The following is a 24,921-nucleotide window of genomic DNA, read 5'->3' as shown; positions in this document are numbered from 1 at the left end:
AGAAGATCTAAGGATATATATGATAAGATAGTTGGCATGTACGAAGTCAACAATTTGAATGAAATCATCTCATTGAAAGATCAACTCAAAGACACAAAAATGAACAAAGGAGAATCTGTGAAAAACTACATAATGAGGATAACTGGTCTTAGAGTTAAATTGAAAAGAGTTGGAGAATCTGTGCCTGATAGGGACTTGGTGATTATGACTCTAAGAGGTCTCCCCCTATTTGGGAAACCTTTATTACTACTATAAGCAGCAACATTGTCCTCCCGTCATTTGATGAAATTGTTGGAAAGCTCACTCAAGAAAAATGAAGGATGATATCAAGAAAAACGATTCAAAATCATGAAGAGGGAGAGCCTGTCGCATTCATCACTCATGACAAGAAGAAGAAGAAAGGGAAAGGAGGTCCATCAAAGTCAAAAAATCCTCCTCCTCGAAGTCCAAGAAAAGAATACTTGCACGTTGAATGCTACAATTGTCACAGAAAAGGCCATTATACTCGAGATTGCCCCAAAAAGAACAATGGACAACGACACAATACTAGAAGCAACAACAATAGGTTCAATGATCAAATAAGAAGAGATGACCGAAGGAACAACCACAATGGAAGAGATGAAAGAAGAAGAAGCGATGCTCTAAGTGATCATGAAGAAGATTGTCGTCCACAAAAGAAGTAAAGATTCTCCAGGTATGAAAGCAATGTTGTGATACTCATCATCTAAGAAAGATATGGCACCTAAGATTGGCCCATCTACATTATGATGCTCTTCCGAAATTGGAGAAATTGGTCTCCGGGATTCCCAAGGTTCAAGCCTATCATGATGGAGTATGGTCGAGTTGTGCTAGTAGAAAAAAGACAAGGTGACCATTCCCCTCTAGCAACTCTAGCAAGAACAAGTCAAATGACATCCTCCATCTCATTCATCCCAATGTATGTGGTCTTATGCCTGTACATTCTATTGGTGGCCATCTCTACTATGTCACCTTCATTGATGACTTCTCATAGAAGACATGGATATATTACTTGAAGCACAAGGATGAAGCCTTCGAAATGTTCAAGTAGTTCAAAGCTTTGATCGAAAATCAAACAGGAAAGAAAATCAAAATATTCAAGTCTGCCAATGGTGAAGAGTACACATCAAAGGAGTTCATTGATTTCTGCAAGAAGGAAGGTATCAAGAAAGAAACAATTGTGCCCTATACTTCCGAACAAAATCGAGTCTCTGAAAGAAAGAACAGGTCAATTGTAGAAGTCACTCGTGTCGTGCTCCATGATCAAAAGTTGCAGAAGTTCCTTTGGGGAGAAGCAACAAATGTCGTTGTATATGTTCAAAACAGAGTACTCCATCAACCAGTGGACAACAAGACCCCCGAAGAAGTGTTCACAGGTGTCAAGCTCAATGTCAGTCATCTCTGTATCTTTGGCTACCCCATATACTTTCATGTGCCGAAGGAGAGAAGGAACAAGTTGGAAGCCTCGAGAAGAAAAAGTATGTTTGTTGGATATTGTGAAAATTATAAAGCATTTAGAATATATGTTCCTGGTCAAAGGAAGGTTGAAATTAGCAGGGATGTTACATTCGATGAAGATGTCACCTTTGGAAAAGCAAGGGACCTTACTCCACCTCCTCCTCCTAAGGAGAACAAGACACATGTTTGCAGGTTGAAGAAGGCATTATATTGTTGAAGTTTATAAGTTTACTTAGTTTAGAAACCCTTCATGCACTTTTTCTGATTTATTTCTACCTACTTGTTATTTTTCTTTAACAAGTTATTTACAAAGTAAATACTGAAAATAAACACCAGTGCATGCTCAACATATTACAGATCAGAAACTAAAAGAAACAAGAACAAACACACCACATGACACCATTATTTTTGGACCAATGTCCCCGGAAAAACCCAATGCGGGAAAACCAATGCAGCCATCTGAGGGTTTTCTTATTAAACAATATCAGAGTACAATCTGGGTGCTGAAACTGGCCTACCCAATAGAGAATTTCCTTAGCAGCTATACCTCACAGTCTGAGAGAAATCTCCTGGCTAAAACCCCTAAAAATCCTTCCGGCAGTTCCACAGCACAAAACTGCTCTACAACCCGAGCGTCTGCCCAATCTGGACTGCGTCAGCCCCTCTCTGCCTCACACTGGCCCTGTGTCAAACTTTCTTGGCCCGCGTCAGCCTTAGGAGGCCCTGCATCAGCGTCCTGGGCCTTTGCGTCAGACACGCTGGCCTCTCTGGTGCTCTACGCAGCACTTGGCTCCCTCTGTGTGGCCCTGTGTGAGCCCTTGCTGGCTCTGCGTCACTCTCCTTGGCTGTTGCGCTGCTCTCCTGGCACAATCTCTGCCTTCTCTATTTCTTTGTACTCAATGCCCCTCAGTTGCTCTCCTGATCACTGATTCTATCTCTCTTAGCAAACCCCTCTCTAGAGAATAGAATGACTGATCACTCTGGTGTATCCTCCAAGTGACCCTCAAGCCTCCTCCTATATTTTTCCTGTTGACATCTCAACGGTCAACATTAAGTCCCTAATCAACGACTAAGATCAGATCTGGCTTGATCCATGTCTTTTGGACCACTCTAACACAGATTCATATTAATACACATTAATATTTTATTTTCCCCAAGTTTAGACTTAGGGACTCCATTAAAATATTAATTATTTTAATATCTCCTAATCTGTTTAGAATCTACCCAAACCCCTTCTGGGTATTAGAGATCTCATGTGACCCAACCTCACCACCAAATTTCGTGGCTAGAGCACATTCGATGCTACCCCAAATAAAAACTCCCTCTTAGTGAGGACTGTGCTCTAGCAATACTCCTCACTGAGTATTACTCTGATCATTAGGCATTGATACCTGTGCTGATGCTAGGCCTTCCTGCCCAACATCCTCTGCATTGATGCATCCTTTACTACTGTCCATGGTTCTGCAACTGCCACTACTGCATATGTACGACAACTCCCTCTGCATCTGTGCTGTTGTTGGTCCTTCCTCCCAACACTGCATCTACACTGCACCTCCTCTCATCATGTTGCATCGTGTTGCCCACTACTGCACTGCAACTCAGTTACTAAGAAGTAACTGATCTCCCAACTGACCTCCTTGTTGGGCTAGAAACACCCACTAATGCTGAAGCTCCCTCTGTCGCTGACAAGTGCTCCCTCTCTCTGACCTCTGCGTTGCTGCAACAACTCCCTGCATCTTGCACCGTTGCACACCTCGTTGTGCCTTCCTGCACTGGTGCAACACTCTTGTGCCTCTCGCACTACTGCAGCCTGCTAGCTCTGCATTGTCTCGGGACTCCTGCACTGTAGCTCTCTCTGTCGCTCCATCTGCATCCGTCTCTACCCACTTAGCCAGTCCTGCTACCCCTTGTCGAGGCTCCCGTAGCAAGGTCTAATCCAAGAGGCTAGGTACCTCGAGGATCCTGCCCCTCATCGCCTGTATTCTGCTTGACTACAGCTCGATGTCTCTCCACTTTCACTCAAGTGGTGCGTGCGCACTCATGGCACAGCCATTGTCTGTCAAAACTTCCTTCTATGCCCGTACTGGGGCTGCCTTACTCTCGGAAGACTCTTCCTTACTCTTCTTCCTTGGGCACTGGGTCGCGTAATGACCCATCTCCCCACAGTGGAAGCACTTGATCTTGGAGAGATATTTCTTCTTTCGCTTCTCCTTCTTTCCCTCAGATGCTAGGGCCACATCCTCCTCCTCCTGCTTGACCTTGATCCCTTTGCTGCTGCTACCTGTCTTCGACTGTTGTCTGATCTCTTCCTGGCGAAGAGCTGCCCACATCTCGTCCCAAGTTGGAAGAGTCCCTCTGCCCGGAATACTATGGACAAACACTTCCCAATCTTTTGAGACAACATTCAAGGTTGTCCTCACCATAAGTTCTTGATCTAGTGTCACTCCTATAACAGTCAACTGGTCTCAGATCTCATTCAGTCCTCTAAGGAAGGTGTCAATCGATTGACCCTTCTTCATCTGATACGACTTCATCCTGTTCTCGAGCAGCATTCTTCTCTGCACATAAGTATGTTGGTACAGGTTCTTGAGAGCCTCCCACATCTCAACTATCGTTTCCTTCTCGGCTATATGTGGTACCACATGATCCTTAACCTCGTTAAGGATAATGCACTTGGCCCTTGCCATCGCCTCTTCGTACTTGTCGTTATCATTGGGGTTGACTAGGATAGTTATAACCTTTAAGGTGAAGTTCTTGAGACGATTCCTGTCAAGCACTGATAAGATTCTGGCCTTCCAGACTACGAAGTTCGATGCTCCGTCCAGTTTATCCTGGTCTCTTACCCCGTGTAGTGCCATGACGCTCCTCTACTTCCCTCTTGGAAGTTCTCTGTTCGACTCCTCTAAGTCTCTACTTCCCGTCTAGAAGTTCTCTTCTGGACTCCCTCTAAGTCCTGATTTCCCTCCTAGAAATCCTTTTGCCGCTTGTCGAGATGCCCCCTACTCTGATCGTCTTGTGCAACTGCACTGCTGATCCAGGTTCCTCGGCTAGAAACACCCGGTAACAACTCCTCTGGTCCTGCTCTATCAGGTACTGTTCTGACTATAGTACCTCACCAGCTCCACTCTACAATATTTCTGCAGCCTTCTAGACTCCAGCAACTGCCTCTCTGTGAACTGCGTCAGCCCTCCCTGCCTCATGTTGGCTCTGTGTCACCCCAGATGGGTCTGCATCAGCCCTAGGATGCCCTGCGTCAGCCCTCTGGCCCTCTACGTCAGCAACGCTAGCCTCTCTGAGGCTCTACGCAACTCTCGGCTTCTTCTGTGTGGCTCTGGTAGGCTCTGCGTCACACTTCTTGGCTTTTGCACTGCTAGAAACAACTTTTGTCACCTCGGGACAGCTGTTTTCTGCTGCTATTGCTCCGCTCAGTTCATGTCTTTTAGTCCTCCTATGATCTGCAATCACGCTCTGATACCATGTTGGAGTTTCTAAGTTTACTTAGTTTAGAAACCCTTCATGCACTTTTTCTGATTTATTCCTACCTACTTGTTATTTTTCTTTAACAAGTTATTTACAAAGTAAATACTAAAAACAAACACCAGTGCATGCTCAACGTATTACAAATCAGCAACTAAAAGAAACAAGAACAAACACACCACATGACACCATTATTTTTGGACCAATGTCCCCGGAAAAACCCAATGCGGGAAAACCAGTGCAGCCATCTGAGGGTTTTCTTATTAAGCAATATCAAAGTACAATCTGGGTGCCAAAACTGGCCTACCCAATAGAGAATTTCCTTAGCAGCTATACCTCACAGTCTGAGAGAAATCTCCTGGCTAAAACCCCTAAAAATCCTTCTGGCAGTTCCACAGCACAAAACTGCTCTACAACCCGAGCGTCTGCCCAATCTGGATTGCATCAGCCCCTCACTGCCTCACACTGGCCCTGTGTCAAACTTTCTTGGCCCGCGTCAGCCTTAGGAGGCCCTGCATCAGCGTCCTGAGCCTTTGCGTCAAACACGCTGGCCTCTCTGGTGCTCTACGCAGCACTTGGCTCCCTCTGTGTGGCCTTGTGTGAGCCCTTGCTCGCTCTGCGTCACTCTCCTTGGAAAACCGGTGCAGTGATCTGAGGGTTTTCTTATTAAGCAATATCAGAGTACAATCTGGGTGTCGAAACTGGCCTACCTAACAGAGAATTTCCTTAGCAGCTATACCTCACAGTTTGAGAGAAATCTCCTGGCTGAAACCCCGGAAAATCCTTCCGGCAGCTCCTCAGCACAAAACTGCTCTGCAACCCCAGCATCTGCCCAATCTGGACTGCGTCAGCCCCTCTTTGTTTCACGTTGGCCCTGCGTCAACCTTTCTTGGCCTGCGTCAGCCCCAGGGGGCCTTGCTTCAGCTTCATGGGCCTCTGCGTCAGACATGTTGGCCTCTCTGGTGCTCTACGCAGCACTTGGCTCCCTCTACGTGGCTCTACGTCACTCTCCTTGGCTGCTACGCTGCTCTCCCGACACAATCTTTGCCTTCTCTATTTCTCTTTACTCAATGCCCCTCAGTTGCTCTCCCGATCACTGATTCTATCTCTCTTAGCAAACCCCATTGTAGAGAATCGAATGACTGATCACTCTTGTGTATCCTCCAAGTGACCCTCAAGCCTCCTCTTATACTTTTCCTATTGACATCTCAACGGCCGAGATTAAGTCCCTAATCAACAGCTAAGATTAGATCTAGCTTGATCCATGTCTTTTGGACCACTCTAACACATATTCATATTAATGCACATTAATATTTTATTTTCCCTAAGTTTAGACTTAGGGACTCCATTAAAATATTAATTATTTTAATATCTCCTGATCTATTTAGAATCTGCCCAAACACTTTCTGGGCATTGGAGATCTCATGTGCCCCAACCTCACCACCAAATTTTGTGGCTAGAGCACATCCGATGCTACCCCAAATCAACATGTATGGTTTGCAGCAAGCCCCCAAAGCATGGTACACCTACATAGACAGTTTCTTGATGAGGTTGGAATTCACAAGAAGCAATGTTGATCCCAACCTCTACTTCAAGGTAGTCTAAGGTATGTCATTGATTTTGGTTGTATATATTGACGATCTATTCTTGACATGTAGTGAACCTTTGATGATTGAGTGTAAGAGGGAGCTAGCCTCTAAATACGAGATGAAGGACCTTGGACTCATGCACTACTTTCTAAGCCTTAAGGTGTGGCAAAGGCCCAGAGAGATTTTCCTTTCACAAGGAAAATATGTTGTGAAGTTGTTAGAAGATTTGGAATGACAGAATGCAAGTCTCTACGCACACCTATGGAAATGAACTTCAAGAACTTATGTGGAGAGGTTACAGGACCCGATTTGGCGAATCCATCCAAGTATAGACAGTTGATTGGGGCTTTGATGTTCCTAGTGAACACCCGAACATATGCTATGCATTGAACACATTAAGTCAATTCATGACCAAGCCTCTCCATGTTGGAATTCACAAGAAGCAATGTTGATCCCAAGCTCTATGTCAAGGTAGTCTAAGGTATGTCATTGATTTTGGTTGTATATGTTGACGATCTATTCTTGACATGTAGTGAACCTCTGATGATTGAGTGTAAGAGGGAGCTAGCCTCTGAATATGAGATGAAAGACCTTGGACTCATGCACTACTTTCTAAGCCTTAAGGTGTGGCAAAGGCCCAGAGAGATTTTCCTTTCACAAGGAAAATATGTTGTGAAGTCGTTAGAATATTTGGAATGACAAAATGCAAGTCTCTACGCACACCTGTGGAAATGAACTTCAAGAACTTATGTGGAGAGGTTACAGGACCCGATTTGGCGAATCCATCCAAGTATAGATAGTTGATTGGGGCTTTGATGTTCCTAGTGAACACCCAAACATATGTTATGCATTGAACACATTAAGTCAATTCATGACCAAGCCTCTCCATGCACATTGGATTGTTGCCAAACACATTTTGAGATATTTGCATGGGACGACCACACTTGGTTTGAGATATTCTTCCGGAAATGTTCGACTTCATGGATACACTGATGCTGAATGGGCAGGATATGTTATCGACAGGAAGAGTACATTTGGATGTTGTTTAGTCTTGGATCTGCCATGATATCTTGGATGAGCAGAAAGCAAAAGTCCGTAGCAATTAATAGCTCCGAGGGAGAATATACTGCCACTAGCATGGCTAGCTGCGAAGCAGTTTGGTTGAGGAAGCTCTTTGGAGATCTATTTGAACAAGTTCTAGACACTATAGTGATATATTGCGAGAACAAGAGTGGGATTCGTCTTGCAGAGAATCTCGTATTTCATGACAAGTCCAAACACATAGAGATATGATATCACTTCATTCAAGACATGGTGCAGAGAGGAGCCGTTATACTCCATCACATATCGACAAATAAGCAGATTGCAGATATTCTCACCAAGGCTTTGCTGAAAGGGAAGTTACTGATCTTCAGAGAGCAGCTTGTATTGATGGATGTGACCCCTCCTATAAGGGGCATCGCTAATTGAGGACATTGAGCAAGATCTTTCCCCCTATTTGAGCTCCCAGGGTGTGGAATTGAGATAGAGGGCTCCTGGGTTAAGGGATCTCTGGATAATAGGGTATCACCCCTATCTGTTACCCATAGGGTTGGAGTAGTAGCTCACCTATCTTGGTCTTTGTAGAGTATACCCTAGTTGTCATCATACCCACAAGTTGGGCTTGTTGGGATTGTCCCTCCCTGTCTGGCCAATGGGTTGAGGAGGCTTGGGGGCATGTGATCCTTACCTTTTGGTAAAGTCGAGTATCTCGCCTAAGCTCAGATTATGAGGTAGGTGTTCTACCACATGAATCTTGAGGGTTATTGTTGGGAAGATCGATAGGCAATAGGATGGGTTGAGTAGTAGCTCCCTTATATCACCTATTGCTCAATATGGGGTCGGAGATATTTAGCTCCCCCATGAGATTTCGGGTTGAGACGTACTACCTGATGTGGTTTTGGATTGAGATATGCTCTCTAACAAGATAGGGGTTGGTAGCTCTTGCTCCTCGATGATTCTTCTTCTTTAGATTCGAGAATGTTTTAGCAGATAGAGTTGAGCAGAGATGAGACATATAATGACAGGATGACATGTTGATCGATGGAAAGATATTGATAGGTGGAATTCTCCCTAGTTGAGAGGGAGTGTTAAAGTATGCAACTACGATCAAATTCCACTTTGGAAAACTCATTTGATGGAGATGACAATGGCATTGAATTCCTATTTTCGAGAGGACCAAAATCGACCTAAATATAACTCAAATCGGATAAGGGAAAGTGTACTTATGAAGGAAAGCCCACATATGCACATTTGATCAAGGTCGGCCCTAAAGCAAATTGGTCACCCTTGGGAGCCTATAAACACAAGTGATCTCAAGCTCATTTGGACATCGCCAAGCATCTCCTTCTTCTCTTCTTCATTGATTGGCTCACACAGGTCTGAAGCAGGGATGACAACAAAAGTTCGCAAAGGTCCAAAATTACAAGGTCTGAGGTTCGCATCTATTTTAGGGTTTTTGGATTATAGTCACAGGCACATTACAAAGCAAATTTGACCACAGTATCTGGCTTGCAGGGATCAAGGGTGTGACTGGAAGCCTCCAGTGGCTCGCACAGCTACTTCTACATCCAACCGAGCAGTTTGACTCAGATTTGACCGAAGACCGAAGTTGACCGCAGTTGACCGCAAAAAGGAAAAGTTGTCTCTAATATATTCTGATGCTGGAAACTTATTTCTGAATGTTGTTGGGTTGTTTTGTTGATGATATTGTATTGGGTTCATTGTACTCTCTACTGAACATTTTATGACAATCTAATAAAAGAAGAATTTCAAAGGGTTTTCCCCCTAGTGGGGTTTTTCCCTGGTTTGGACTAGACCTGGTGTCTCTTGTTGATGTGTTGATTGTCTACTTTGTCAATGCATTTATTGTTCTATCTTCAATTACTGTTGATAAATGGAAAGACGAACTGTAATTGAAAAGATTGCTAATTGAAGTATTGAATTGGGCTAAAGTAGTTGATACAGCATAGAAAAATCTGAAAATTTAACGGTCCAAAGTGGAATTTGACCCTAGTTGCATAATTTAACACTCCCTCTCAACTAGGGAGAATTCCACCTATCAATATTTGTCTATAGATCATCATGTCATCATGTACCACCTCTGCGTGTCTCTGCTCACCTCATGTTGAACATTCTCAAATCTAAAGAAGAAGAAATGCTGCATGGGAGCTCCAGCTACCATGCTATCTCTATCACCATCGGGGAGACTCAACTATCACCCAGAATCATCATCATCATCATCGTAATCGAGTTGCCATGGCTACCACCCGAAACCAAAGACAATGGGAGAGACCATCCTACCCCAGCTTAGGGATCACACTATCCCAAAATCCTTGACAATAGGTGAGATCAACATAAGGATCACACTCTACCTTATTGTCCCTAATCATCCATCTTAACCCTAAAGAGTTATATGGTAGAACACATGCATCCACTAACTTGGGCAAGATCCACCTACTACAAGAGGTAGGGATCACACTTCTTAAGCACACACATGGCAGCAACAGAATATGAAAGATAAACATGAGAGTACATTTATTATTAACAAATGATATACATTTATAGTACATGGTGTGATCGTTCGGTTCCACATCCCAAGGTCTCTTGGACTTCCTTAGTCTATTTGGCTTCCACACTAACCCTTAGAGGATTAGGTGTCCAACATTCCCCCCCTTAATCCGAAGGGTTATGTATGAGTCCAAGAAGAGAGTTGTAATACAAAATGTGCAAAAATGCATGGCAACACCAGGCTGAATGTGCTCTTTGAAATGTTGGTATAAAGGGCGGTGGTTTAAAGATGACCACCAACACCAGAACGCTTAGTGCAATTCCCGGAACTCTTCCAATTCTGGCATGAAGCTCAAGTCTTCTGCTAGAGGAAGTGTTCCTGATGTTTTGAAGAGGGAAACCTTCAACCATGAAAGGGAGGTCTCACCCCGCATAAAAGGAAGAACCTCAACCTGAAAAGGGAGGTCTCATCCTATGATGGTTTAAGGATGACCAACAACTCTGGAATGCTTAATGCAATTCCTGGAACTCTTCCAAAACTGGCAAGAAGCTGAAGTCTTCTACTAGAGGAAGTGTCCCCAATTCTTTGAAGACATATCACCAACTGAAGGCATGCTCAGTGGCATATTTGTCTCTGGCTACAACTCTAAATCTGGTGTGCCAGGTTGTGGCTCAGGCTCACTTGATGTGGCTTTGAAGCTTGTAAATGACCATCATTTCCCCCCGTCAGATACAAGGTGAGATGATGGAGAAAACTCAACTGCAAGACTGTTCAGTACTCTAGAACAAGTTCTGCCATGTGACTAGAATATCTTCTTGGTTGTTGATGCCCATTACCAAGAAGCGATCCATCCAAGATGAATCTTTGTTCTTGCAGGAGGTTTGTTTCTAAAGCCTCTGTTTGAAGAATGACTGGTTTTATGACAGTGCTTACATGGATGAAGATCAAAACAGTGATCTTTCAAATGGCCAACTCAGTCACAGTGTTGGCATTTCACAATCTGTTGTGGCCACTGTGGAAGAGAACCAGAATCTGAAACAACTAAAGCTGAATTGTCATGAGGAGCAGGTGAAGATGAACCGTCCTGAAGAAATCCAACACTTTGAAATTGGATTGGTTTGGAATAGTCTGGAATATGAAAAGACAAGTCCTTGTCATATCCAAGACCAGTTTTGTGCTTATTATGGACAAACTCTTCCCAAGGTTTGATGACCGACTTGGGAAGTGCAGATTGAATTTCTACATCTACATGTACAACTACTGCTTCATTGGGTACTCGATCTGATTCAACTTCAATCTTACTAATTTCATCACTTGCTGGTTGTTGATGGGTGTTTGTTTTAACCTTGAACAACATATTGTTTTGAGCAAAAAACAATTTAGAATGAGAAATCTGTTGAAGCTCATTTTGCTAGAACTGAGATTCTAGTTGCATTATGCAGGCAGGTTTGAATGTCACAAAGAGTGTCTTTGCTGACATTTACCATCCCACCAATAGTGGAATGTATTAGTGTATTCAGTAACTCTAATGCATCATCAAATCTAGCCATTTTCTCCAACTATATTATTAATACCTTAGGCTATAATTTACACAAAACTGGTTGATTAAATGAGAATTTGCAAGTTTGCAGACCAAATGGACTATAACTGCAATCACTATAATCTCCTTTTTTTGAATGATAACTTGAAATAAGTAATGCAATTCAAATCGCCATAATGTAGATCTCTCTCTTTCTGAGGATGAGAAGAATTAGAACCATTGTTACATGTGTTCTCCCGTTCTATCTAAAAAGGGAAATAGCCCTGTAGAACCTTGATTATGAAATGGATTGAAATATGCAAAGCAGTTAAAACGAAGAAAAGGCAGATGTCACTCTTTATAAGGAGGTGGAGAAGAATTAGGTTACAGGTGCTCTTTTGTCCACCACCAGCACCGGCACTTTTGCAGCATGAAAAAGTCTGCAACCCTATATTTTGATTTTGAGCCAAAACTTAATTAGGCAGCCATAGACTCACGGTGGCTTGGGAGGTCCACTGATGAATTTTCAATCATCAAAGGCCTTGTCGTGCACTTGCAGTGAATAGAATCCAAACAACAGGGACTAATATGCCCTTCCCTTCCTTCTATTCCTGGGTTTAGCTTCTCTGGGGATCCACTGGGAGCTTTGAACGGCTAGAATGCTAAAGCTTTAAATGCTCCATGCAATTGGCGCGGAGTTTCCTGTGTCGATGGACGGGTTTGGGAGCTTCGCCTGCCAGGACTAGGCCTTTAGGGTCCTCTCACAAAGGAGATTGGGCGATTGAGCGAGCTGAGGAAGATGAGTCTGAGATCGAATCGATTCAATGGAACCATTCCTGAATCGCTGACCAAATGCCAGCATCTGCAAGCTCTGTACCTGGAGAACAATAGACGGTCCTTGTTCCATCACCAAATGAAAACAGTAAAATGCCTTGAAAAGACAGTTAACTTTTGAATAGAACTCTTTGCCCTCATTTACAACTTCATAGAGAGGGATCCGAGGAAGGAATGGGCTAATCTGGTATTCCCATGGCTGCCGCCCCGTTCTCTTGCATCTATCGCCTCGGCTTGCAGGGCTCTCAGATCAATTTCAGAAAAAATCACAGCCCTTAGAATCGCAAACGCAACACAGGGATTAGAGAAATACCCCGTTCCAGTTTTGAATTCGGTGGACGATACCCGCTACCCTTATTTCCTCTATACTCCCACTTTGATTCCCACAGTTTCTTCCCGGAAACAGCAATGGGGCCACTGCTCCACACAAAGCCCTCTGGAAGCCAGGCCTTTAGCGGTGCACGCAGACTTTTTCAAATCGACAGGATGCACTTGTGTGGATTGCTCTCAATCTCGCGCAGCCGTGCTTGGAAACCACGGGGACGAAAACGAACTGGTCCATGGTATTGTGATCGAGGAATTTGGCAGTGAAGAGGGTTGCCCCTACAATAAGCTTAGGGTTTATACAGAAGATGGCAGAATTTCTTTCCCGGATGGACAGAGTGACACTCGGTTCAAGGGCTTCCATGTAGGCCCACCGCTGGTTATGGAGTGCGATCTAGCGTGTCGTTGCAGTTCGAGCTGGGTATGAGGGAAAGATGTCAATTTTTCTATATCAGGAAAATGGGCAAAGTTGCAAGACAAGCATGCACAGAAGGGCCACAAAAACAAGTGGCTCACAGTTGAGCAGGGCAAGAGATCGCCCGCTCTGATACCACGTTAAACACACACATGGCAGCAACAGAGTATGAAAGATAAACATGAGAGTACATTTATTATTAACAAATGATATACATTTATAGTACATGATGTGGCCATTGGGTTCCACATCCCAAGGTCTCTTGGACTTCCTTAGTCTATTCGGCTTCCACACTAACCCTTAGAGGATTAGGTGTCCAACAACACTCTATCCCAAGTCCCTCAACCCATTGGCCAAATGGGAGAGGTTATCCCACAAAGTGGGCAAGACGCTAACTAGGGCATACTCTGACTAGGGGAGATCCTAGGTCTCAACATCCTATCAATCAAAGGTATCTCATCCCCAAGAGACCTAAAGCTACATTCCTTACCCAGGGAGCTCAACAAGAAGGAAGAGCGTTGTTCAATGTTCTTGATCAACTAGGAACCTTATTTAAAAGGGTCATCTCAACCAGTGCAAGTTGCTCCCTGAAGACCAAGAAATTCCCTTTCAGCAAAGGCTTGGTGAGGATGTCTGTTATCTGCTCAACTGTTGAAATGTGAAGAAGTCTCACGGCTCCTCTCTGCACCATGTCTCAGATAAAATGATATATGATCTCCATATGTTTGGACTTGTCGTGGAAAATAGGATTCTCTAACAAACAAATCCCACTCTTGTTGTCACAATAGATAACTGTCGTGTCCAAAACCTGCTCAAATAGCTCTCCAAAGAGCTTCCTCAACCAAATTGTTTCACAAATCGCCAGGCTAGCTGCAATATATTCTGCCTCAGCAATGTTAAGGGCTACAGATTTCTGCTTTCGGCTCATCCACAATATCATGCCAGACCCCAGACTAAAACAACATCCAGAAGTACTCTTCCTGTCGACAACATTGCTAGTCTAAAGTCTGCATCGATATATCTCAGTCCAAGGTTAATAGTCCCATGTAGATATCTCAATACATGTTTGGCAATGACCCAATGTACATGGTGAGGTTCATTCATAAACTGGCTCAAGGTGTTAATTGCAAAACATATGTTGGGGCAAGTATTTACGAGAAACATCAGAGCACCAACCAATTGTCTATACTCAGAAAGGTTTTCTAGGTCTAGTCCAACAACTTCTCTACACAGCTTCTTGAAATTCATCTCCATAGGTATAGGCAAGGACTTGCACTCAACCATGCCAAATGCCTCTAAAAGTTTCACAAGATATTTTCCTTGTGAAAGGAAAATCTCACCCGACTTTTGCCATACTTCTAGTCCCAAGGTGTTTCATCTTGAATTCGGAAGCCAAATTCCTCTTACATTCTAGAATGAGAGGGTCTGCTCCGATCATGAATAAGGCATCAACATATAATACCAAAATGAGAGGATTGTTTTGAAGTACAAGTTTGGATCAGCATTGCTCCTTATGAATCCCAACTTTATCAAGTCACTGTCGATACGAGCATACAAAGTATGGGGGGCTTGTTTCAATCCATAGAGAGCTTTCTTCAACTAGCATACATGGGTATTTCTATCATAAACTTCAAATCCTGGAGGTTGTTCTACGTACACTTCTTCCTACATCAAACCATGTAAAAAAGCGATCTTCACATCCATTTGATGGAGTCCATCCCTAACTTGCAATAAGGGCTACTATCAAACGGATGGTTGTATATCGAGCCACAAGAGCAAATATTTCATCATAATCTTATTCCTCTTTTTGAGAGAATCCACAAGCTACAAACCTTGCCTTGTATTTTGATGCTTCCATCAGCCCCATGCTTGATCTTATAGAGCCATTTGGAGGTTACCATAGATCTTCCCTTCAGTCTTAACACAATATCCCATACATCATTTTTCATAATAGACTCACATTCTTCGACCATTGCATCCTTCCAGACTTGTTCCTCCACGGCTTCTTCAAAGGTACTTGGTTCATCTTGAATCATATTGCTCATAGCTACAACATATGCTTGGTACTTGCATGGCTTCTTGCTTTCCCTGAAAGTTCCACAAGCAGTGGCATCTGCATCTTGTAGTTGTCTTTGAGCCAAAGTGGTATTTTCCTAGTAGAAGGATCACTTGGAGGAGGATCCAAGGGGTCTATAAGCTCCATGGGATCATCAATGATATCCTTCTCAGATTCAAGCATAGAAGGACCTTCTAGAATATCCATATCATCACTCGTCTTCAGGAGGAGGAGGTGGAGGGAGGTTCCTTGCTTTTCTAAGGACATCATCTTCATCGAATGTTACATCCCTGCTAATTTCAACCTTCCTTTGACCAAAAATATATATTCTAAATGCTTTAGAATCTTCATTATATCCAACAAATGTACCTTTCCTTCCTGTAGCTTCTAGCTTATTTCTTTTGTCCTTTGGCACATGGAAGTATACAGGCAGCCAAAAATACGGAGATGACCAATATCGGGCTTGACACCTATGAATACTTCCTCGAGAGTCTTGTTGTCCTAAGCTTGATAAGGCAACTTGTTTTGAACATATACCGCTATGTTTGTTGCTTCAGCCTAAAGGAACTTTGGCATCTTTTGATCATGGAGCATGGCTCGAGCAGCGTCTACAATGGACCTGTTCTTCATCTCAGCCACTCCATTTTGTTCGGGAGTATAGGGAACAATGGGCTTCTCTTAATTCATTCCTTCTTGCAAAACTCTATAAATTCATTTGAGATGTATTCCTCATCATTGTCAGATCTGAAGATCTTTATTTTCTTCCCTGTATGATTTTCAACCAAAGCCTTGAACTCCTTGAATATTTTGAATGCCTCATCCTTGTGCTTCAAATAGTATATCCATGTCTTCCTTGAGAAATCATTGATGAAGGTGATGTAATAAAGATGATCCCCAAGTGAATGCATGGGCATTGGACCACATATATCAAAATGAATGAGATGAAGGATGTCTTTCATCTTGTTTTCACTAGAGGGGAATGGTCCCCTTGTCTTCTTTCCACTGGCACACCTAGGGCATACTCCATCATGTTGAGCTTGAACATCGAGGATCCGGAGACCAACTTCTTCAATTTTGGAAGAGAATCATAATGTAGATGGGCTAACCTTCAATGCCACAACTCACCTTGATGATTTGTATTATGAACCATAGCTAGAAGGGGTCTTCCAGTGACTCTATAGAGTCCTTCGAACCTAGATCCCAATGTGAAGGCATTTCTCATATAGGATCCAACAAGCCAAGTAAGTACTTTCCCTTTAATGAATGCAACCCTCATTCTTTTATCCTCCAAAGCAAATATCGATACCAATTTTTTCTTCAATCCCAGTACATACAGTACATCATGAAGCAAAACAGATTCCCCAGAGTAAAATGAAATTTGACAGAACTAAAGCCTTTTACGAGATGAGTGGTATTGTCACCAAGAATAATGTTCAAATTGGTTTCCCTCTCTACCAAATTAGAGAGAACCTCCTTATATCCAGAGAAGTGATGAGAGGCCCCACTATCAACCAGGCAACTATCCCAAGAATCCGAAGGAGATGAACCAGATAATGCGGAAATAAGAATATATTCAGATTGATTAGTAGCATTGCCTTCATACCTGGAGTTTCTTAACCCCTTTGGAGGACGATAGTTATCTTCACGATCATTGGGGAGTCTCTTCTTCTCTCATTCCTTCTTCTATTTCTTCTATCATCTCTTCTTTCATATGACCTATTGTTGTTGAAGCCACAGTTATTGTTGTAGGACCTTGAAGAGTTTCTTCTAGGAGCATCCCTCTTTTTGGGACAATCTCGAGCATAGTGACCCTTTCGATGACAATTGTAGCACTCAACATCTCTATCTCGCCTTCTTGAATTCTTGGAATCTTGATTGGATTGAGGACGTCTTCTTGATTTAGATGGCTTTCCCTTTCCGTTCTTTGCATTCTTTTTCTTTCCTTGAGCAACGAAGGCAATGAGACCTCCTTCATTTGTCCCTTGAATTCTTCCTCTAGATACCATCCTTGATTCTTCTTGAGTGAGCTTTCCAACAAGCTCATCAAATGACGGGAAGCTATTGTTGTTGCTTATAGTAGTAATGAAGGTTTCCCAAATAGGAGGAAGACCTCTGAGAGTTACAATCACCAATTCCTTGTCAACGGTGGTTTCCCTAATTCTTTGCAATTGATCTCTAAGACGAGATATCCTCATAATATATGATTGCACAAATTCTCCTTTGTTCATCTTCATGTCTTTGAGTTGATCTTTCAAGGAGATGATTTCATTCAAATTGTTAACCTCATACATGCCAACTATCTTATCATACATGTCCTTAGACCTTCTCAAATTTCCGACATACACAAGTAAATTATCTTGTAAATCATCAGCTATAATTTGCTTTGCTTTTAACTCACCTTTCTTGTGCTTGTTTTTGACAACAGCAAAAGCATTCCACGGAGGCCCAGGTACTCTTCATTGGATGAAGTCCGGAATATCATTGTTATCATCTAGAATCTCCAACCTAACTTTCCATGCAGCAATGTTAGATGAGTCACCCCACTTCTCATGCTCTTTGAAGAAAGAGGAAGACATTTTTACCAAAAGATTTTTCCCTTTTTCGATTAGTTGCTAGAAAATGGATGTTCTTGCTCTATGTATCTTGGGATTGTCTTTACCTCAGCTCTAATGCCATGTTAATTTTTCATCAATTTGTTCTATGTTGCAACTATCGCTTCAACAATATCCAATAGCATCCAATTTAACAATTTTACTTCTTCAATCATCCAATGACAATAGAGCAATAGTAAATAGAACAAATAAACAAATGCACAATGAAAGACAACCAAGAGACAAGAGACAAATTTTGGTTAATGACCAGGGCAAAACCCACTATGGGGAAAACCCTTGCAAATATTCTTATTAGGTTGTCTTCAAATTTTCAGCAGAGAAAGAGTATATTATCCGATATCGAATTTCAATATCCAAATAATGTTAATATACCAAGAAACTATCCAAGAGAGAGATGGAGTCAACCGTAGTCAAATCCGATCTTCCTGAAATTTTCTCAAGTCAACAGCAGTCAATTGTTGTCAAAGTGTGCCCTAACTGAAGATAGGACAACAATTAAATGGTCTTCAAAGGAGCTCAGTGCTAGAGCAATTTCTGTGGCCTTCCTAGCTGAACAAAATGAGCCCAAAATAGACCAATTAGGCGCAGTCAACCAGGTCATCATAGAGGAGTAGCCTACAGTTAAAGTCTATGATTAGGGCTTCAGTCAAGTAGCACAAATTGCCTTGAATTTAGCACCAATAGCTACAATTTACATGTGTGGGCTTTAATTCAAAAATACACTCCTCCTTGACCAATTTGAGAGATCTTTAGGTCAATTTTGGTCCTTTCGAAAAGGGGAATTCAATCCAATGATTATCTCCATCGAGTGAGATGTCCAAGTGGAATTTGACCCTAGTTGCATAATTTAACAAGAACGCCTTCACCCATTTGACTCCATTAAAGTCATGGGTCAAATATCCAGTGCAATGGGTAATATTCAAGGAAGCCTACCTTGGTTGTTTCTAAAATGTTAGGCTTAAATAGTGAGGGAAAAGGTTGAGGTGACAATGGGTCCTCGCGCTGAATGTGCCAATTCAATGAGGTTGTCGGGCCCTTAGCAGCCCTACTAACTGGATCGGTAACAAAACCATTGAGAAGAATGATGCAAAGATGGTGATCACATATAATTGGAGTCATATCGTATTGGGGAGATCTAATGTCTATGTAGGTTGCGTAGTCCAGGAGGGGATGGGACTGAGATAGAGAATAAAGATGGAAGAAGCCATATTTGACTACTCTAATGACAAATATAAGGTTCTCCATAGGTCAATATTTGTGATAAGAGGAACTGTTGGAAGCTTGGAAAGAATTCAAGACCTTTAGAGAAGTACACTTGCTAAAATCTTCCCCAAATCTTACAGTTGAAAACGGAATTTTCCAAGGCTAAAGCTTTGGTCAATGTGGAAGTACTAGTCCAAATCAAGGCCAGGACAAGTGGAAAATTGGTACAGCCCTCCCCAAAGGATATTGAATGCCAACACAACTAGAGTGTAAGCACATCAAACCTTTAGGTCATATCTTTAACACCAAAATCTATTTTGCAAGAACCCATTGTATTTCCCATGGTAGATGAACATAAAGACTCCAACCAAAAGGAAACTGGTATCAATGTTTTAAAACTCGGACACAACACGAAAATTGCCCTACAGTCAACTAAAACTCGGCTTAGAATCAAAATGATGAATTTTATGACTCAAATTACAAAAAAATACATATAACATTAAAAGATATATTTTATAGGTTTGAAACCAAGATTTCAAATCACTTGAAACAAAATATGCAAAGGTTTCTCATGTCATAGATTTTGCTACGATGAAGAAATATGAAACTCGGCCCAGAAGGTATGGAATCAATCAAGTTGGACCATTGACTTGGATTGTTTAATACAAAACAAGACCCTTAAGTGATTAGATAGTCGATTCAGTATAGTTTGGGGTAAATTCAACCACTACGACAAGGAAACAAAGAAACTTGGCCAAGTAGGTATGGAATCAGTCAAGTTGGACCATTGTCTCAGATGGTTTAATACCAGAAAAGACCTTGAACTAATTAGATGGTCAAGTCAGTATAGTTTGGAGTAAACTCAACCAAGAACGAGTCCAAATTGACCAATTTTAAAGGAATTAGATGAGCAATGCTTTGATATACCTTTTTCTAATGATCTGCACAAAGATGAGATCAGTCTAGTAATGGGAGAGGATAAACGTCTAAAAGCCATAATGCACCTACTGGGATAGCCTTGATTGGTTGTGCTAACACCTAATTTTCCCTTACAAATATAAGTGTTAATATCCAATACATGTTCATGGACATCATTTGAGGTGAGCTCAATATTACAATGTTCGCAACTAAGTTGCACGAAACGGGGAAACGGTACGAGTTTCCGAAATGGGCACGGGTACGAAACGTGACCCCCCCAAATTTTGGAAACAGAGAAAGGCAATATATATATATATGGACATTTAAAAAATATGTGCAATCATAAAGCATATATGATACATTCTAATTTATTACATTATGATTAAATTGTCAATTGTCAATACATAAACTATAAGTCTCTAAATTTACATCACATTTACTCATGAATGATCACATAATGAAAATAGAAATATCCAAATCAGCCACGAGAAATTTCTAATTTCTTGTCTCGTGCTTGATTGGGAGTCTCCTCCTACATAGTCGAACAACCTTAGTGCTCTTGATTAAATACAAGTTTCATACCCTAGTACCCTACATGCTCTTGATTATTGGGAGTCTCCCATGCATAGAGGGCTTGGTTCTCTTGATTAAATATAAGTTCCATACCCTAATACATGACAAAATCCAATGGAAACATTGCAATCCCCCCAATCCTGAAATCCTGAAAAACAGATAAGTCTACTGGACTTTGAGTGAGATCTAAAATTCTACTTTCTCCATATGAAATCCAATGAGGGCGAAACCACTCTCAAACATCCTGAGTCATTTCATAGTAATGTTAAAAATTTAAGTAAAAGGATGAAAATGAAAAATAAAAGAGAAAAAGTCAAATTACAAGAAGAAACTCCGACGTACGGCCGGGAAATGAGTTTCCAGGCTATACTATACGGGTTTCCCAGTTTCCGTTTCGTTTCTGTATGGAAACGGACCCTGGACCCACGCTTCCTGCAACTTAGGTTCGCAATTCAACATCGAAAATTCAAGAGTATATTACGTGATGGATTGGTTAGACAATCCATTGATGCAGCATTAATGGTTCATGAAGTGATTTTTAGACTTGGTATATTGTCACATGTCTTTATTACTTATGGATATATGGTTGGACAAGTATTGGATAGGTAATTTCATATACAAGTACAATGACATATCACAAGTAAAAGTGGACAAATGATTCAATAGAGCAAATGCCTCATACTTGTAGGTTCAGTGCAGTATTTCAAGCAAGTATGGGAGTTCGAATGCCCTCAAAGTTTATGGTCCAATAGATTACTTATAATTCTTGATTTCAAAATTCATGAGCATGAAATTTGCAAGTTTCTTGGAAATCATCTTTTTCATGATATATTTGTAGTTTTGGACAGCTTTTGAGGAGATGTAAATGGGTTTCAATTTCTGGCAAATCTCAAATGCTGCAAATTTTTGCAATTTTAATTTTTAGTCATTATTATTTTTAACAATTTCTATGAGTGGTCCAATAGACAAGATCATGGTATATTTGAGGTCATGTTACAGCTTTGATTAGCAGGGTTGTTGAAGACCCTATACATTCGGTTGAACTGGCATACACAAAGCAAGGGCCCACTGTCACCTTGGCCGGAGACCCCCCTCTTTAAGTCCAATTCCTATCAAAATGGCTATTGGCAGCTCGCCTTAATTGATTCCAACAAATGGATACTAGACTAGTGCCTTGCACTGGGGTTAAATGGCTAAAGTGGAGGAATTATGTTGCTGTCATACTAGCTTAAAACAAAAAACTGCAATAAGAATATAATAAACCAACAAACAAATACACTCAAACTTGATTAAATAGACCATGCAAATAGTCAAATTTGATGTACATGAAATATACTAACCAAAGATATAAATATTCATGTAATTAGATGCTTGGTTAGGGGGGTTGCTACGCAAAACAGCTTTCTGTCCTATATTGACAAGTCTGCAATTTCTGCAAAACCACAATTTCTGAAAATGTAGAAAAGCAGCTAGAGAAACCCTTAGAAAAGCATACCAAAGTGCTTTAGCAGTTTGTTTAGCTACAAATAAACCATACAAACTTGGAAAATGGATTTGCAATAGTCTTGGTAAGAATGCACCCTGTAAAGTGGAAAATGTGTAGTAAAAAGTCTGCTTTAGATATGTTTTCCTACAGATCTGCACGATTAAACTCGACATGCCCATGTAATTCCTTCGTTTAAATATTGAAATTTAGTTTTTCTCTTGGTAGGCTTTGTTGAATGGTCAGTCTTCATCATGGATATTTTCGTCATTTCTGTGTTTATTATAAGCATGTTCTTCATGCTGGTGTCAAAAAGAAATTATAAGGCATGCCCTTCATGACCTTATCAAAAGCGGGAATTTAAATTTTTGAATTCAAATTTTTGACACCACAAGATGCCAAGTCAACCTACCTTATGATCAAGTCGGCTCTGCCTCAAGAGGCACCTATTCAGACCCCATCTAGTGCATATAAATAGACCATTTGATCTCCACTCCAAGGAAAATTTGGATCACATAAAATCAGGTATATTTCTGATCTCTATAGAGAAGAAGACAAGGAGATGAAGGTTGAATAGGAGGAGAAGACAGCCAAATTTTCTGTTTCCACACAATCTAGCAGGGGTCCTAGGAGGGGTGCCTAATGTGAAAATTCTTACTACTCTAAAGGAACCCCTACTGCAGAAAATCTGAATCTACTTCTCCTACTTGATTTTTAGATTACATTCATCAAGTTATTTTTCTGAATACCAAAGCAAATTACTTCTACAACCTACACTAATTAAATATTTGATCTTATGAAACAGAAAACAGAGCAAAGAACAAGATACATAGGACACCACTTATTTTTGGACACAGTAGTCTCCAAAAAAACCCAATGCGGAAAATCGGTGCAGCAATTCTAAGGGTTTATTATTATGCAGGAGAAATATATGAATACAAATCTAAGATGCTCATTTAGCAATGCTTTACAAAGAAAATACTAGAGGAAAATCTGAGTGAGTTTTACCTCACTTCACCCGACAAAATTTTGGCTGATCCGACACAAGACTAGCTAACCACGGCTATTTTTGCACTGGCTCTGCGTCATCCCTACATCACCTTCTCTGCCCTCTACGTCAGTTCTCTCGACAGCTCTGACAGTTTCCCATTGTTCCAGCAATTCTGGATTCTGCGTGACAAGCAGCTTTTCTGCGTCAGCTCTCCTGGCTACTGCGCTACCTCTACATCAACTCTCCTGGCTGTTCCAATAGTTCCCGACAGTTTCCGTTGTTCCAACAGCTCTGGATTCTGCATGATAGGCAGTTTTTCTGCATCAGCACTCCCGACTACTGCGTTGCCTCTCTGCAAGCTCTCTTCGCCTCTCTGTTTTATATTTTCCTGGAAAGTCCTTCTCTTGGATTCTCTGTGCCCCTCAGCTGCAAGATCTCCCCAATTGATTTCTTCAATCTCTCTTTGTGTAATTCCTAATGAACCCCAAGCCTCCATTTTATACTTTTCTTGTTGAGTCTTTAACGGTCAAGATTAAGTCTCTAATCAATGGCTAAGATTAAAACATGACTTGATCTACCTTCTAGATCATTCTCACACATATTTTGATTAATACTCATTAATATTTTAATTTCCCTAAGTTTAGACTTAGTAACTCCATTAAAAATATTAATTATTTTAATAAAATACAATCCGGGTGAAATTTCACCAAACGGTTTCTGGGTCCTTTAGAACTCATATGCCTTAGCCTCTCCACCAATTTTCAAGGCTAGAGCACTTCCGATGCTACCAAAAACTAACATTCCCTCTTAGTGAGGAAAGTCCACCTGCATGCTGCTCTGTTTCTGAAGCACCTCCTTTCTGCATTGTTGCTTCCACCAACACTGTGTTGTTGCTACTGTACTGCTGCCCATGACACTACCACTGCCATTGTTGCATATGTACTACAACTCCCTCTCAAACGCTACATCTGCTATGATGCTAGCACTGCCACTGCTAACACTACATTCGTACTGCAACTCAGTGGCAGAGAGAAGCAACTAAAAAACATCCAAAATTAGTTGAACTTAACTATGTTCAACATAATACAATGAATGTTGGAATCTGACTGATGTTGATTCTAACTCTCTGAATATTTTGTGCTGCTACTGATTCCTGCACTGTGCCATCTGCACTGCTGCCAACCTTGCTCTGCATTAATCAGTCTCTGGTCCCAAGCTACTGCATCTATCCTCCAAACACTCCACTGCATCATCTGACACTAAGCCCATCTTGCTATTGTTGAATCTTAGGCTCCTGTAGCAAGGAATTGATCCAAAAGTTGGGCTCCTCAAGGATCCTACCCATATGTAGTCCTCCCAACTACCGTCGCCCCATCTCCCTCCTGGAGATGCGTGGGCACTCATGGCAAATTCATCTTCATCTATCTTTGTTGAAGCAGCCTTAGGATCAAGTTTCTCATCCTTGTCCTTTTTCTTCAAGGGACATTGGGATGCATAGTGGCCCAACTCGCCACAACTGAAACATTTCACCTTTGAAATGTCCTTCTTTCGCTTCGGCTTCTGTTGTCCCTGCGATGCTAGAGCTACGTTCTCCTCCTTCGTCTTTGTGCCACTCCCACTACTGCCACTAAGGTTGACCTTCACTAGGTCTCTCCTTAACTCCTCTTATTGAAGAGTCGCCCACATCTCCTCCCATGAAGGTAGTTTTTCTCTGCCCAATATGCTTTGGACAAAAACTTGCCATTCATCCGAGACTCCATTCAGGGCTATCCTCACCATCACGGTTGGCTAAGGAGTGGACCCCACTGCAACAAGTTAGTCTCTGGTGTCTTAAAGACGTTAAAGGTAGAGGTTCACCCCTTCTCCTTTCTGCATCAAAGTCCGCTACAACTTCTACTCCA

At 41.7% G+C, this 24,921-nt stretch overlaps 1 long non-coding RNA gene and 1 pseudogene across 4 annotated transcripts in view; one reads left to right on the top strand and one right to left on the bottom strand.

Annotated features, from left to right (window-relative positions):
* The window catches only part of LOC149215380 (uncharacterized), a 300,173-nt gene that overhangs the window by 243,123 nt on the left and 32,129 nt on the right, over positions 1-24,921 (bottom strand). The window lies entirely within an intron of this gene.
* On the top strand, positions 12,641-13,196 carry LOC149215381 (histone-lysine N-methyltransferase SUVR3-like; annotated as a pseudogene).

Source organism: Pinus tabuliformis, chromosome 1_1 (assembly GCF_031772625.1).
Source record: "Pinus tabuliformis cultivar Carrire ecotype Pingquan chromosome 1_1, CPIR1, whole genome shotgun sequence".
Taxonomy (NCBI): Eukaryota; Viridiplantae; Streptophyta; class Pinopsida; order Pinales; family Pinaceae; genus Pinus; species Pinus tabuliformis.
Note: the sequence above shows the minus strand (reverse complement) of the source record. Positions and strands in the feature narration are given on the sequence as shown.